The 10,864-nt window shown below is 38.0% G+C and overlaps 1 protein-coding gene across 1 annotated transcript in view; it reads left to right on the top strand.

The window, feature by feature from the left end:
* Hacd2 (3-hydroxyacyl-CoA dehydratase 2) overlaps nt 1–10,864 on the top strand; it is a 111,995-nt gene that overhangs the window by 64,603 nt on the left and 36,528 nt on the right. The window lies entirely within an intron of this gene.

Here is a 10,864-nt window from a genome sequence, read left to right on the forward strand (position 1 = left end):
ATCACTACAAGTCAGATCTACATAGTGAGACCCTGTAGACCCTGTTCTGTAAATACATTTTTAAAAAATAAATAAAAGTAAAAAATTGAGCTTATCAAAATAAGACTTTATACCTTGAGAGATATATTATTTGCTAGAATATCCTCCTAATAAAAATGAAATTTTTAGATTAGAATTTTATTTAGCTGTATTTCAATTTTGTGCAATATCTTTAGTTCTGTTTAGGCCATATCTTTTTATTTTTATTTTTTGTATTTTTTTTTTTTAGGGAAGGGTCTACAAAGGTGTTCAGGGTCTCACTACTAAATCGGACTAGTAGTGATTCTCCTGTTTACAGCCTCCCAAGTGCTGGGATTACAGGTGCATGCCACCATGCCCAGTCTCAATTGCTGTCTCAGCGCACCCTAAGAACAGGGCCAGCATGGTAGGCCCTGGAATTAAATCCCTGGCCCCTATGCCTGCTTCCAGGTGCTTTAATCCACTGAGCTCTTTGGCCGGCCCCGGCAGTATCTTTTTTTTAAAAAGAAAATTAATATTACCATACCACCTTCCATTTTTTTCTTCCCTGATTTCTTCCATGTTTATTAATTTGTTTTGTGGTTTGTAATTGTGGCTATAATTATCAGAATTATCTAATCTTAATGTTATGTTTAAATGGATTAGCCTACCATACACCCTTTTATTATGACTTCTGTGCTCTTGAGTTCTTTATTTTGATTTATCTCATTTGGAAGAATTTCTAACATGAGTTTCTCAAGAAGGTCACTTCAATGTTGTATGCCAAGTACTTTCATATTTAGTCATGCAGTACTTTTAGCCTTGTTACACAAGAATAGCATCTCGGGTGGGTATAATATTCTAGAATGTGCTTTTATCTCTCAGGCCTTTGTAATAGTGCTTCACTGTCTTCTGGCATGGGATGTCGCTCCAGAGAGGTTTCAAGCTGGGCAGATTTTCTTACCACTTTGTGAATTTTTTTTTTCTGAAGCAGTATTTTTTTCTGAAGCAGTATTTTTGCAAATAAGAAATTTCTCAGTTTTAGGTATTCACTATCAATTATTTGAAGTCTCCAGTGTATTTCTTTCATTGCAAAAAAATTTCTTGGATATTACTTTTGAATACTTTTTTGGTTCCATGTATTACTCTAATTTTAAGGATAACAGTTACCCTTTATTTTACTTTCTTCTGTTTTCTTTTGTCTTTGGCTTTCTTCCTGGATACAGTGCATGCTTTATTTCCCTCTTTTTTCTTTTTCTTTTTCTTTCTCTTGTATTATGTTTGTGTCATTGCCATGCTGTGTTTTGTTTTGTTCTGTTTTGTTTTATTTGTAGTTCAGGCTGGCCTTGAACTAATGGGATCCTCCTGTTTACAGTCTCCTGAGTGCTGGAATTACAGGATGCTGTTCATATTGTTAAAGTGTAGAGTTATTTTATTGACTGTACCATAGATATAACTGAATTCTCCCTGATTGCACTTCCAGTTGGGTTTTGATTGTTTTTGTCTCTGAGCTACAGTTTAAGGATTGGAATTTTCTGATTCTGCACATTTTCCTAAAACTTGAGCACATGGAAGCCGAACTTAGAAAAGAGGATAGATACTAAAACATGATGAAGCTTTATTTGTCTATATAGAAAGATATTGAGGGGGCAAGGGAGATAGCTCAGTGGTCTAACTCCTGCCTGGCAAGCACGAGAACCCAGGTTCGATCCCCAGTACCACATACTGTGCTGGCCTAACCAGCCACTGAAAGCCAGCCTCCCCAGCGCTGGGGAGGTTGAGACAGGAGAATCATTACAAGTCTGAGCTGTATAGTGAGACCTGTACCAAATAAATAAAATAAATAAGAAAGATATTGAGGATATATTTTAAGGGGGACAAAGTAGGATATAGAGCAATTGTGTAAAATGCTGTCATTATCTAAAAATTGGGGAAAGGTGTATATAAATACATTGTTACACATTTATCTACGTATTTGCTTTAAATACCTAAAGTATCTCTCAGTTGTGGTAGGCAAGAAATTAATGATTTGTTTCCTGTGAGAGGCTGCCTGGTGGTGTTGGTAGGATGGGATTGGAAAGGGAACTTTGCATATCTTTTTGTAGTTTTCAGATTTTAAACAGTGCAGATAAGTTAGGTTTTAAAAAACATATGGGCTCATCTTTGTTCTGAGATTTGCTTAATTGCTCAGTCCCAGGACTCTGCAACCCTGGGAGAAGTATCTCAGTTCCTACAGGGAACTTCTATCTGTCTTCCAGCTCAGCCTAGATGAGCCTGCACCTTGTTTATCACTTTTTTTTTTTTTTAATTTTTATTTATTTATTTGTGTGTATGTGTGTGTCCAGCTCAGCCCACCAGGGGGCGGGGCTGGCTGGCATGTGGTGCTGGGGGATCGAACCGCGGTCCCTGTGCTTTGCTAAGCTTGTTCTAAGTAGGCGCTTTAGACCACTGAGCCATCTCACTAGCTCCTGTTTATCACTTCTTCAACCCTTCTGTCACTACCAGTCTCCATGTCTGTCATTCTTCATGCAGAAGTATCTCCAAATCTGGTCATTTTAGTGAATATTCGCAGGCTTTGGTTCACTAATGTCACTTTTTGAAAAGAGGTCTATAGGTCTGTATCCTGTGGTAGGAATTGCCCCATAATCTCTTTTTTCCCCCTTGGTTAAAATTTTTTTTTTTTTTAGACAGGGTCTCTCTCTGTAGTCCAAGTTGCCCTTGAAATCAGTATGTAGCCTTAAAGTCAGTATGTAGTTTGAGGGTGGCCTCAAACTTGAAACAGTCCTCCTGCCTCAGCTGTCCACATACTAGGATTACAAAGGTGTGCACCTAGTACTTTTTTAAATATATAGATTTAAGTTATCCCCATTCGTAGGGGTTTCTGATGATTTTTTTGTAGTTATTTAACAAGTTTGGGGGACTGGGGAAATAGCTCAGTAGAATAAGTGTCCGCCTGGCAAGTGCAAGGTCCTGAGTTCAATCCCCAGTATCACAAAAGAAACAAAAACAACAACAAAATAACAAGTTTGGGGAGGGTTTATTTGCCTTCCTCTCCCCAGTAATGGAGATTGACCCCTGGGCCTTGCACTGAACTACATCCCCAGCTCTTTCTTTTTTCCCCTCCCCTCCCCTCTTCAGCCCGTCCCTTGTTTTTTTCCCCTCCTTGTTCTTTTTTCCTGTCCTCCTTCCTTACCCTCTCTTTCCCTACCCTCTTCCTCTCCTGTGGCCTCCTTAAATAGTTGAGGCTGCCTTAAACTTACAATCCTCAGCCCTGTGAGTATTATGGCTTTTGATTTAGTGTATTGGTATTTGATTGGGGAGATCCTGTGATCTGACTTCACTGCTTGACTTTTTGTTTAATTTCTAGCATGGATTTGAACCTCTTGCCTTGCTTGGGTCTGGTTTCCATTACTGTGTATTCCTTGACGCTTGCTTCCTCCCTGGCTGTGGCCTCTAGGTCTGCCTGAACACTGCCCTGCTTTGCTACTAACCTTGACTTGCCAAGTTTTAGTCCCTCTCACCCAACCCATTTAAGAGTTGCTCTGGGCAGCCCAACTTTGCAGGACTCAGCAGTTCAGAGTCCTCAGAGCACCCTGAATCTGGGGAAGCAAGCTACCAATTGCCAGATCTATCTACACACAAGCACACACACTTATGTGCACATATATGCACACTGCTTTTTTAATCTGCCAGTGTTTTGCTTAACGAACTAATTGCCATTTCAACATGAATTCCCCTAATTCTCAAGTTATACTCTTGCCTTGCTAAAGATTTGTACTGGAAAAAAAGAAAAAGAAAAAAGAAGTAAAGATTTGTACTGCTGACAGATGTGTCTCTGACCAAGATTGTGCCATTTGCCTGTTTATAGACAGATACCCTCTCCTCACCTTGGGGAGGAAGCCCTAAGAATCAGAGATGTCCCACGCAAGTCAGCTGCAGCCTGAGAGCGCACACTTATATGGGTGTTGTCTTCCTCGCTGTGTGACCCTGTGTGGAGAACAGTGCTTAGCACAGAGCTGAAGCTCCAAAAAATATTTATCAGGAAAGTTAAGAAGTTATAGATGCCTAGTAAATCTTTTTGGAATGAGTTTTGACCTAGTGAGAGTTTCCTGGTAAGATTGCAGAATCTTTTTTGTTATCTGAAAACACTAATTTAAGTAATCGTCATCAAGCAAAATATCCATGTTTGGGTTTGGCATCGTATCCCATTGTGTTCGGGAGAAGGAAATGGCTCATCGGGGCAAACACAGAGGGGCTTACTGCAAGAAGTAGAAGTCAGTAGTCTGTCTCCCATCTGTACTGCTTTTTTTTTTTGCAGAACCAGGGATTGAACTCAGGCCCCTGCACTTGCCAGGCAAGTGATTATTCCACTGAGCCATCTCCCCGGCCCCTGTACTGCTTTTTGCGTATTTATTTTATATTTGCTTTCTAGGGATATACCACATTTTATATATCTGTTACTTTTGTTATTTCCACTTTTTGGTCCTTATGAAAACCACTACTCCCATAGAGACTTCTGGTAACTTACACACAAAAAATAATAATGTAGTATGCTTTAGATTTGTTCAAAGCTTTCTGCTTACCAAGTTGAAATGGGTGACCAAATTACCTAATTTTTATTTATTTATTTATTTTACTTTAAAAATGTTTTATTTTGACAGTAATGGTACTTGAACTCAGGGCCTTTGCACTGAGCTACATCCCCAGTCTTTTATTTTTTTAAATCAGATTTTATTGGTACATTTTAAATTGTATGATTCTTTTTTTTTTTTTTTTTTTTTTTGCTCCGAATGCCTTCAGGGCAGGTTTGGCTGACTTGAGTTGTGGGGATCGAACCACAGCAACCTGAGCCTGACCGCTTGGTTGAAGCAGCCACTTAAAGAACTGAGCAAAGGGACAGGCCCCCTAAATTGTATGATTCTTAACATTAGAAAGAAACATTGTATAACATTAAGTTCTAAAACAAATTTCCAACCAAGAACTTTATGTGAGGATCTTTGAATTGTAGTGGTAAAGGTGAAGTTATCCAGTAGTGCAGTACCATTCCTCTAGCAAGTAAGATAGCAAGTTTTTTGATAATTTCTTATGAAACCTACCTGGTAGTAACAATAATTATAACTCAGTGATGCCAGTTCTTGAACAGTCATCACATGTGGCCTTCTGCTGTTGTCCGACTTGAAACCCAAGAATAGATTTAGAACTTCTAACTTTAAGATGCTCCTCCTATGGTAATAACAATAAGCTTGTCTTCTGGATGGTTAACAACCTAAGTTTGCAGACCAAAATTAGAGAAAAAGGAGGGCTACAAGGAAAGCCACCGTTTTGGCCCTAGCCTTCTAAGGTCAATTAAGACTCAGGACATATGAGAACTTGTACTGTAATGTCATATAACTCAGTAGTGTCCCAAATTTTCTGATCAAGGAGATCATGGGGCCAAAGAGGAAAGTGATCAATGACGTAGAGTGTGCCTAAGGAGAGTCACATGGAGAGAAAACATTCTCTTAGGCTTTCACAGAGAGCACATTGGCCAAGCAATGGCTGTGACTCATCCACATGGCTGACACTGACAAAGGTTCTACAATCTGAGGTACAGAATCTCAGGATAAATCCTGAGGGCATTTCACTGACCTTCTCAGACCCAAAAGCTACAACTCTTGTTGCATAGGTCCTGCTTTACCTTGCTCTTAACCATCCAGCAGAAAAGTATAAAAATGAAATATAAGAAGTAAAGCCATGGTGTTATGTTGAGCTGTAGGGGACTCAGGTCAACAATTTCTGACATTGCCAGTGAAGCAGAAGACCCAATACTATTATGGGCTACTGGACTCTTTTAGAATATTTTGCTGAGTTTACATACCTATAATATTCAAATAACGGAACTTAGCAAAAAAAGGGGATACAATATTGAAATAAATGTCTAGTGATATGCTGGTGAGTGATAACTGATTGCCTCTCAAGAAAATAATCTTCCTTTGTTGCCTTCAACAAAGTCAGGACATTGTAGTCCACTGTTACTGATATCACATTACCATCATAATGTCTCTGAATTTAGATTTGGGAAAAGGTGTTCATAATTTGATCCCCCAAACAGGTGAGCCTGCTCCAGCACAGTGCTGGGACTAAGCAAAAGGAATTTACACTAGCAAAGCTTGTATGGATCTGCACTGAGCCCTCAGTGGTCCTTTATATCCCTTCTGTTTCCCAGTAGCCATGCCAGAAAGGCCACTCAGCACTGTGACACTTCCTGTGATGTTTAATTTCCCTATGAAGTGAAAGGGGCAAAGCTGCTAAATTTAGCTCAGCTTTCCCATTAAACAAAGATCAGCAATTTACCTCAGTTTCCTTTGTCCCTTTTAAGCTTTTGGGTATGTTTGTATGTAAAAAAAAAAAAAAAAAAAAAATACTAGGTATAACATGAGTGAGCTATCAAAGTGATATTTCTTGACCTTTTGAAATGGAAAACATACCTTACCTTAACAACATGAATGGAATAAATGCATTGAGTTATGCCCTTTGACTTTGAACTGTTTGCTTTCTAGATATGTGTATATGACCATCAACTTTCTGACAGAAGCCCTAATACCAGGTATTTTTAAAATCTCCACAGTAAATGCTTGGCTAAATAACAGGAAGGAGAGAGGATCTTTTCTTTTAAATAAGTACTGATCTAAGTGGCCCTTTCATATTTCGCTCAATGCAATGTCACCTACCAACCATCACATCTGAGCATAGGTCATGTGTCAACAATGTATATCTATATCTCTGTTTATTCACAATGGGAAGTGGCCAGGAGTTGTAACTATAAAGAAAAAGGGATAAAACTTGGAGAAAAAAAGTAATAAGGTAAATTTCTATTTAAATATGTAAATCTTAAACATCATAATGAAGTACCAACAGGCCAAAAATAGATCTTATTATTGAAACAAGGATTTTATTTTGAAAAGGCAGTAGAAAGTAGAAATATAACAAATAAGTCAGATTAGACAAAGAGTATAAAGGAAAACTACTCTGACAAAGCTATTTATGAACACTGATTATTAAATATTAAATATTACAATGACATGTGAATTGAAAAAAGAAGTGGATACAGATGAATGTCCATTTTGTATCTGTGTATTCAAAGTGTTTAGGATAGATATATAGTTACATTCTCTTAATGAATAGAGGGATTTGTTCTAATGGTGTTTGTAAATAGGATATCAAGTCCACATCTTGTACAGCAATTAACCACTAGGAAGAATGTATGCAATGTGTTAATTATTGAAACTGTCCTACCAATTTGGTTTAAAACTGTCTCATTGCTATTTGTTTATCAATAAAATTGTGGGGAAAAAAATAGATGCTCCTCCTAATGGAAAGGCCTCTCCTGCCTGCTGGCCTTCTGACTGACCCATTACAACAGGCACTGAGGGATTATGCTGTTAGGTAAGAGCTGGAACTGCTCTTTGCTGGGTGACTGATGGAGGTGGATCCATAGCCCATGAAAAACTAAATGAGAGTTGGTGTGAGTGATGCGCTCAGAATCAGGCTGCCTAAGTAGGCAGTTTCCCTGGTTCAAGACTGCAGGAACGCCTAAAGGCAAGACCAAAGATGTTTCAGTACCTACATCAAACTAGAAAGCATTAATTTCATGTTTTAATTCACTAATTATTAAGATTTAAGCTTACTGCCAAGGGTGTGCATTTTTGTATATTGCTGTTGGGAGTATAAATTCTTAATCTTTGAAAAAGTAATTTGGCCATATTTCTCAAGAGCCATAAAGATATTTATAACATTTGACCTGATGTTTGTACTCCTGAGAAACTGTGCCAAGGAAAAAGTCTACACCGGGAAAAGTTTCAAACATTATTTGAAATATTTCATTCCTTCACTTACAGAATCAAAAAGGTGGAGGCAATTTAAATTCCTCACCAAAAGATAATAAACAAAGATAATATAATCGCATCATGGTTAGTCACATGTTTTGAAGAACATAAGAGGACTGGGAATATAGTTCAGCAGTATAGCACCTGCCTGTCAGGCATGAGGTCATGAGTTCAGTCTTTCGTACCAAAAAAGAAAAAAAGGGAAGAAGAAGAAGAAAAATGAGGAAAGAAGTGATAAAGAACATAAAAATCCTAAAATGTTGACTGAAAAGAAAAAGATAAACAATAGGAGTTGAATTGTGTTTTAAATATACTTAGAAGAAAAGACTGACAGGAAATATGCCAAGGAGTAAATTGTTCTTTTTGGATACTAAAACTTGTTTTTTAAGAAAAGAATTCTGATAATTTTTGTTTAGCATTTATTTATTTTTATGTATTTGGTATAGGGTCTCACTGTGCAGCTTGGGCTCATAGTGATCCTCCTGTTTTCAGCCTCCCCCGCACTGAGATTACAAATGTGTGCCACCACACCTGGACTCAGTTGGCCATTCAGTACACCCTGGGGGAAGAGCTGGCGTGGCATGCAGGACTGGGGATCAAACTGTGGTCCCTGCACTTGCCAGAGCAGACACTTACTCTGCTGAGCTGTGTTGCCAGCCCTGTTTAGCATTTTTGGAAGCAAGATAAATATAAATAGTCATTAGAAAAGGGTGCTTTTATTAAAGATAGAGAAGAAATAATTAACAATTCTGTGCTCAGCTAAATTGAACTTTTTTCTCAGACCTTTTAGATCCCTCTGTTTAAAGTCACACTAAGCATTCCGATTTTTAGACCAGAAAAAAATATCTCTAGATGAGGTTCTCCAAAAACCCTGGTGTTCAGTTAGTAGAAATGTTGGGCCACCATTATAAATAAATAAATTGACATTTGGGTTTATCCACTAGTGCCCTGGGGATTTGATTAGTATGAGTTAGGCTTAAGGAGCATGATACTTGGTGAAAGGGATCAAAGAAGCTTTTTGAACTTGTATACCTGAGGTCCAGATCCTGGAGTACTTGATTTCTACCATGATACAGCAGCAACCCTGGAACATTGTTGGAATCCCTAGCAGTCTAGCCCTTTGCTTAGTGGTGAAGGAAGAAACCGCAAAAATAAAAGGGAAAAGTTACATTTTTATGTGATGAGTTCATCTTTGAATTTAAAAAAATATCAGGAACAGTAGCTAGACTTAGTGGTGCTCCTTGAGCAGGGAGTGCTAGTAACTCAAGAGCAGTCTTTTAGTTCTCAGTCCTGTGTATGTGTGTTTGAACTTTTTCTTGGGAAGTCTGAACTGGCGAAGTTTATTCTCTAAATATTTGACTCACTAATTAGCTTCTTTAGCTGTATTACATGATTATATAACCAGACATTGTTCTTCACTCATGTGTTTATTTTTTAATAACATTATTCAAATATAATCACCCATTTAGAGTGTATAATGAGTTGTACAACCATTACCACAGTCAATTTTAGAACATTTTCATTACCCCAAGAAGAAATCCATTAGTAGTCATTCTCCTTATCCCCTAAAACTCCCAGTTCTGAGTAACCACTAATCTACAAAAAAAAAAAAAAAAGAGTACACTTAACAGAATTTGGTGATTATCCAAAATTAAGATGTTGCAGTGTTAAGCCTGGCATGATGGCGCGCGCTCATAGGCTGAGGCAGGAGGGTCACTGTGAGTTTGAGTTTAAGGCCAGCCTAAACTACATGGCGAGACCTTGACTTAAAGGAAAAACAAAACAACACCACCAACAAAAAAAAACAATGTTCCAGTGGAAAGGTTGAGAACATTGGGAGATAATTGTACTAGTACTTGGAATGAACAGGAAAAAAAAAGTTTGTAAAGATGATAACCTTTCATTTTGTTGTATTTGTTGCTTATTATCAAATACAGAATAAAAGGTATCCAACTTGACCATTAAAGAATATGTCATGTTGAAAGCTCTTGGTTTTCCTGGGAAACCAGGAGCTTTCAACATTGATGGACATAAGTAGAACTGATTTCTTACCTAATGTTTCTTGTTTTAAAGTCCATATTGTAGGGCCGGCCTGATAGCTCAGCAGACTATAGTGCCTTCTTAGGTCTGCTCTGCCAGCTCCGCTCCCGCACACCCTGAGACAGCGATTGAGACTGGGCTTGACGGCACATGCCTATAATCCCAGCACTTGGGAAGCTAAAAATAGGAGAATCACTATGAGCCCAAACTACATAGTGAGACCCTGTAGACCCTATCCTAAATACAGGAAAAAAAATACATATTGTACTGTGAATCCTCACTGTCCTATTTAAAGGCTAGGTGTAGCTTTTTCTCTGTAAACAGAAAGTATACGGTACTTGTTCATTAGTTTTAAAAGGTTTAAGAAAGGTAACTCAGTTCCATGATTCAGTAGTGCCATGAGTAATATTACTTTGTTTGTTTGTTTTAAGGTACTGGGTATATCCAGGACCACTGAGCTACATCTCCAGCTCTTTCAGGCAATTTTGAAATAGGGTCTACTAAATTGGCCAGTGTGGCCTTAAATTCATGATCCTCCATGTCACCTTCCAGCATAACTGAGATTATAGGCATGTACCACTATCCCAGCAACGATACATTTTTTTGAGGAAAAAAAAATGTTTTAATACTAAATACTTTTAAAAACGTAATCTTATAATGTATGCAATGTGTTAATTATTGAAACTGTCCTACCAATTTGGTTTGAAACTGTCTCATTGCTGTTTGTTTCTTAATAAAATTATGGGAAAAAATTTTAAAAATAAAAAATAAAAACTTCACAGTAATATAGATAAGTTTCTCAAGGAGATTATGGGGCCAAAGAGGAAAGTGATTGATGATGTAGAGTATGCCTAAGGAGAGTCACACGGAGAGAAAACATTCTCTCAGGCTTTCACAGAGAGCACATTGGCCAAGCAATGGCCGTGACTCATCCACGTGGCTGGCACTGACAAAGGATTTAC

Source organism: Octodon degus, unplaced genomic scaffold (genome assembly GCF_000260255.1).
Source record: "Octodon degus isolate 3935 unplaced genomic scaffold, OctDeg1.0 scaffold00147, whole genome shotgun sequence".
Taxonomy (NCBI): domain Eukaryota; kingdom Metazoa; phylum Chordata; class Mammalia; order Rodentia; family Octodontidae; genus Octodon; species Octodon degus.